Source organism: Triturus cristatus, chromosome 3_2, assembly GCF_964204655.1.
Source record: "Triturus cristatus chromosome 3_2, aTriCri1.1, whole genome shotgun sequence".
NCBI lineage: Eukaryota > Metazoa > Chordata > Amphibia > Caudata > Salamandridae > Triturus > Triturus cristatus.
The window spans coordinates 595,770,374-595,777,372 of NC_140584.1; positions in this window are offsets into that span (position 1 = coordinate 595,770,374).

Below are 6,999 nucleotides of genomic sequence, written 5' to 3' on the forward strand. Positions count from 1 at the left end.
CCCCCCCTGCCCTCGAGCAGGACCGCCCACCCCTAACCAGGCACTTCTGCAGTTCTGCTTTCTCGCCGTGCGAGAAGGCAGAAACATAAAATGGTAGTTATTACCATTTATGTTTCTGCCTTCTCGCACTGCGAGAAAGCAGTGGGGCAACGCCCCCATGCCCCAATTGGAGAACCGCCACTGGCGGCACATTACATTAAAGAATTGTATTCCAACAATACACAGACACTGTGAAAAATGCTTCTATTTTGCTTATTTTTCTAAAATATAAAAGCACACAGAGACCCATGTGGACAGGCTTGTTCATGTGAAACATGAAGTGCACAATTATTTCAGAATGGATGTCAATGTAAGTTGGCTGTGGTCTTGTCTTCTACTGCGGTACAGATATACTAACTTAAACACATCTGACAATTCACATTCATTTTTTATTATTGAGAAAACACTTCTACTGTCTCCATAGCTGATGCATCTGACCTGGGGTGGACCAACCACCTTCATTCCAATGGGGAGACAGCAAGTAGCGTCTCTGTTGGATGGCATGTTTGAAACAATATGCCAAGACTAATCAGGTTTCTAACAGAGACTCATTTATTGAATGGGGAGGCTTTTAAAGTCTATATCAGGGAATGAGGTGTTAGCACAACATAAAGGGTTACATAGACCCTCAATAGAGAAATAATCTCCCTTCAGAGGAAGCATCGACTTTGACAGAAAAGTGGCAACAATGGCAGGCATGGAAGAATGTCTACTACCTGTCATATTGGCTGACAAGGGATGTGGAGAGCATTTAGAGCTTTCTGACTACAAGGAATAGACAGCGAGGCACCACAACGAAGGGGACAAGTTGGAATGCCTCCTGGTATGGCTGGCCCACAATGAGGCAGTGCATACTTCTGCCATTGCAGCCTCACCAAAGTTTTAGAAGAGGTTGTATGCAGGCCTTCCAACAGGCTCCAGTGACACACTGCACAACTATGTGCAAGCAGCCAGACTGACAAAACTGAACATCCTTCATTTGTATCTCCATGCACATAGTACTTTTATGTCCAAACTTCTCCACCCTCCAACATAAATATCTAAGGCCTATATTGCTTGTATGTGGTTATAACCAGATCAGAGCTGCTTACCTATACTTACAGCTTTTATCTACTCCCAAACTGTGTTTTTTTGTCTACCATTTTTTCAACTGGGGTTTTAGGCTCTACTTAATAGTTATTATTCATTTGTCTGTGGAATGCTTTGTTAATATATGTAAAGAACTGTTTAAAAAAAAGAACGTGACTGATTTTAATGCTGTATGGATTGATGTATTTTATTATTTATCCAATCTTGCTTGTTATGATGAATTTCTTGTTACTCTGTACGTGTATGATTTTCGTTGAAAATCGAAAAAAAGTATATTGATTGATTGATTGATTGAAGTCTCGACTGACTGTAACACTCCATCCTTTATGTACTTTTTAACCATCTCTTCAACCTTGACAGCTAGTTTACTGCTATGATGCACCAGAGCCACTTGAAATTCGTTCGACTTCTCATCCTCACATTCTTCCATATCAGCAGGCCTTCTAGACAGAAAATCGGCATCAACCTTTTCTTTACCAGGGACATACACCAATCTGTACTGATAGTCTTGTATGCACATGGACAAATGGGCTAACCTGGCACATGTATTCACCATACTTTCAGTCGTTAAAATCTTCACATAAGGCTTCTGATCACAATGAATGGTACACGGTTTTCCCCACACAATAGCCCTGGAATGATCTGAAGCCCAAGCACATGCCAAGGTTTCCTGTATTATAATAATGGGATATTTTTCCTGGGCCGGTGACAAAGACCTTGATGCATAGGCAGTCACACCCTCTTTGTTGTATTTATCTAATTGAGTTAAAACTGTGCCCAGTCCTTTACTGCTTGCGTCAGTCATGATAATGCATTCTGCATTGGAATCAAAACATTTTAATACAGATGCATTAGAAACAATCATTTGAAAATCTTCTTGACATTGTAAAGACCAATCAAATGTACTTTTACCTTTGAGAAGTTGTCTTAGGTAATACGTTTTCTCTGCAAATGTACTTTTCACAGTATTCCGCCATACCAAGAGAAGACCTCACATCTTCTTTATTTGCTGGTACAGGTGCATCAACTATCAAACTCATAAGGGAAGGTTTTGACTGTAAACCCTCTACACTATTCATGTGCAAAGATAAGAAACGTTGTTTGTGGCAAATTTACATGTGGAAAACTCTACTGGCAAACCTTTGGACTCTAGAATACTCAAAACCTTCATCAACCTGTTATTGTGTTCTTACTTGGTACAACCAAAAACCAAAATGTTGTCCTAAAATAATTTCACACCACTTTCCTTTCCAAAAAATTGAAACATTAGTCTTTGAAGGAAAGCAGCCGCTGATGCTAGGCCAAACGGCATGCGCTTCATTTGAAAACAACCAACGGGTGTGACAAATGATGTAAATTTCCTGGAGTTGTGGAATAAACAAATTTGGTGGTACACTGATGACAAGTCGATAGTGGGAAAACCACTTAGCCCTTCTGACACATGTTACCATTTAGTTGATTTTTGGAAATGGAAACGGATCCACCAATATGCTGTTGGTGAAATGGCGTATATCAACACACAACCTAATTTTTCCATTGCTACGTCTGGCCACGACCATAGGAGATATCCAATCGGATGCCTCAATTGACTCTACGACCCATGAAGAGACCAGGGGCCTTACCACGATGTTGGTGGGCCTGCCACCGACAGGCGGTTGATGGCGGGCCACCTATATCCAGCATAGCGGTCCGACCGTCGCATTACGATGCGGTCAGTCGGATCACAGCAGTTGGAGGGACCGACCTATGCCTCTGATAGGCTCAAGGAGCCCATTGGAATGCCGGTCTGACCGCAATCCCTACAATGGGGGCGGTGCCTTCAGAGGCACCGCTGTAGGGATTATGATGTCCCTCTTCCCTCTGTCTTTACATGTCCAACCACCATGTAAAGGCTTGGGGGCCTTAGGCAGGGCCCTGGCCCTTGTGGGCCTCCGCTATGGGCCCAAGGGGGCACATGTGGTGCCCCCCCAAACATCCATGCACTGTGTGCCAGGCACCTCATAGGGTGCTGAGTAAGAGACAAGGGATTATATCTAGGACATGCAATAACTGCAAAAAGGGTACAAGATACATTTTCGTGAGAGTAGTCATGTGGCATTGACATAAATGATTATCTGATGCATGTGTAAGGGCTATATAACGTGGGTACCACCTCTGATTTCCAGGTTTTGCCTGGTTCAGTGCAATGTACTTGTTGGAACTGGCACTTTCTGGTTAGCTGAGGAGATACCCTGGCCAGGCAGAACCTACTACTCTAGTCAGGGGTGGGTGATTACACATACTTTATAGCCTGCGCTCACCGTTGGGTAACTTGGCACTGAGCAGTCAGGCTTATCAGAGAGGCAACGTGTGAAGCATTGGCACAGTATTCACTTACAATAAATACACTGAGCATCACAAAAGAGAAATCATAGGTGATGTATGTAAATAACGTTTGTATTCAACACACACAATAATCAACACAACATGAACATAAAGTATTTTCGGGTATTAATCACACTTGGAAATATTAACAGCAGTACCAGGCCCAACTGTGTTGAAATGACATTAACAATATGCAAATCCTATTCAAACCCCCCACCTCTCCCCCAGCACCAGTGACGGCTGTTGCAATTTTAAACTGGTGGGCGTATTTCTAAAGGGATCAACGTACGGGAGCGAGCGTGCGCAGCGAGCGAGCCCGATGGCAATAAGGGGGGTATGGGGGGGTTCTCCCCCGTGAAGAAATTTTTTACAAATTGCCATTTTTTGGTGCAATTTTCAGCACTATTTCTGTGATAAAAGGACTGAAAAATCAGTTCTTCTAGGCATTCATAAAAGAAAACTCATACATTATTTCAGAGAATTTCTGTGTTGCCAAGCAAGTCTGTCTTCTGAAGAGGGCTACGGGTACTAAGCAAAACTGCTTTGTCTCTACCCATTCAATAGAAAACACCTAACATAGGTGCATTAACATCCACAAAGAAACACACTTGTAATTTTGTTCCTACCGGAAATGAAGGCTGGCCACTTCCTTTTCTGCATAATATGAACAAACTTTTCAATTGTTCTTTTGTTGAATTCTAGTATTTCCTTTATTAGCTCTTTTTCCATTGACAGCATAGCCAGTGCATTAAGTCTAGCTTGAGTCATAGTGTTTCGCAAAAACGTTTTTACCCTCTTTAGTGTGGTAAAACATCTCTCAGACTCTGCTGTTGTCATGGGTGTAGTAATGACAACTCTTAAAAGCTTTATGGTCTCAGAAAAAGATTTATCTAAGTTGTTTTCACACAAAAAGCTCAATAAAGCCATGGCACCACCAGTAGTTTGACGGAAGTCACGTCTTCCATACAGGACCGAAAGTTCTGTACGCAATCTGGCCTTGTCTAACATATGATAGGCTTCTATCGGTTCTGCGAGTGCCTCAGCTGGGAAAGATTTGTCCTTTTTTTTTAAAAAAAGGTCACTTCGCAATAGTGTTGCACTTACAAGATGCTTTGTGAATGCAAAGCGCTCTCTGGCATGGACCACAATAATGTCACAGACTTCTTTTGTTTCTTGGGTAAAAGTATTTATTTGCAGTCTTCGGTTTACAAATGTACATTCTTTTGGCAGTATAGAATCCAAACTGTCAATGGATTCCCGTATTTTGGTGATGCTTGTCACAAAGTCTGTAGTAGCTTTCTGGACATATACAGTGTCAATGTCTCGCTTTTGCAATTGATTATATAAAATGTCTACCTGGGGCATTATACGGAGAAAAAGAAACAGAAAAAATATAAACTCTCTATCATCTAATGTTCTACTAAATCCCTTAGCTTCACATATAGTTTTTGACTCAAAATCACCACTGTTTGCAATGGTTTACATGCATTCAAGTAGATCTTCTCTGTATTCATAAATTATCAATATTGCTCGAATATTGAAGTTCCAGCGAGTTGCAGACCCTCTTAGAAGTCTTCTTGAAACTATTTGTTCAAGAATATCAGTCCTTTTCGGGAAATGTGCAAAAAATGCTGTTATACCACCAATCTCTGAAAAGAAAATTTTAACTCTAGATATTTTGGAGGAAGCCTGTTCCTTAATTAGGTTAAGTTGGTGGGCATAGCAATGAATAGTGCATTTGGGTAAACATCCCTGATTTTCTTTTGCACCCCACCTGTTGCACCACGCATGACGCTGGCACCATCGTAGCTTTGAGCAATTAGTTTTCCTTTAGCATATTGCTCAGGGAAAACAATGTTTAATTCATTAAGAATGGTTGAGGCAATTGTTTCTGCAGATGAGTCTTTTAGATGTGTGAAACAATAAAATCTTTCAGCTACCTTGCAATTTCCATCAATGTAGCGGAAGACTAGAACTGACTGTGTCTTAGTAGAGATATCAGTTGTATCGTCAGCTTGGATAGCTACATAATCAGTGCTTCTCAACTGCTGTGTAATATATTCTCTTATCACTTCCAGCATACAGTTCAGCAATTCATTCTGAACAGTTTTAGACGTGCCTTTAAACACTGTGGCTGTTTTTAAATGTGTTTCCATAGCACTGTCAATACTGGAGAGAAAATCAACAAGGCCCCTGAACACGCCAGGATTTAGAGACTCTTCAGTTTCATCATGGCCCCGTAATGCCAATTCAAAGGCACCACAAAAACGAATACAGTCAATCAATTTTGATAAAATGTATTGGTTTTTATCCACTTCTGCATTATGTTTTCTTACTCCCACACGGTATGCTTCGTTCAATTGCTGTACAATGTCCGATTTTCCGAAAAGAGATAATTTCAACATATTTGTCAAATGGGATTTACAGGAATCATGTTTTTTTATTTTTTCAGCCAGATGATTTAGGTCAGTAACTCCTGTTTTTGTCCAGGCAACTTCACCTCCAAAAAGTAAGCAAGGGAAACAGAATAAAACATTTTTAGAAGCACTACCAGTAAGCCACTCTATCCTATCATAACATGTTCTGGTAAACCGACGTGTTTAACCCTGTCCCCTATCTTTTGCAGACTGCTCAATTTAAATTTTAGGTTTATCAGCTCCTAATGTTTTCACTTGCAGTTTATCAGCATGTGTCAAGCCCAAAAAGGGGTTTACGAGTAAACTGTCAACTGTGTTCATTGTATCTAGCAATAGATCAGACTGGAAATAGAAGACCTAACCTGTTTTTAAATATTCCCTAGGTTGAAGACACAAAAACGATATCACGCAGAATAATGAATACACTAATATGAATTGTCATGCACACAATAGTAACAGCAATTAGTCATCCATCCTCATTCTCACAGGAATGCAACTGCCGCAGCACGTACAGCTTTCCCCCAAGCGGTATAGCCTTGTAACTAGTTCAGAATTCCTCCTGGGATCCTGTTAATAATTAAAATATGATGTAAGCTTTGAGGCTAGGTGCCATTGCATGCACAACACCAGTGGCGATTGAAAAGCTTAAGCATGTCAATTCAGTGATCTGCCTAGAATTTAAAGGGTATATTCCAATTATGGGGTCCTTGAATTACTATTAGAAGGATAAAATCTGTATATTTTAGGAGTAAACCTAAAACAAGGTACTTATACATTTGGACTTGACTTTAGATGGCAAATAATACAAAACATGTTGAAATTTTCTGTAAAAAGCATACGACTTGCATTGAGCAATACCCTTTAAAAGAGTTCTAGGCAGATCTCTGATATAGCCAGCAGCTGTCTGTACCAAGCACAGCAAAATAAATGTATATTTTTCCAATTAAGAGTTTACCATTGCAGATAGACTATTTCCAAATTCAAAAAATATATGGATGGAGGTATTCTACACACAAGACAGACTATAATTACATCCTTAGGCAGTGCTAGTCATATCAGTGATCCTATTACTAAATGGACAGGAGTCACA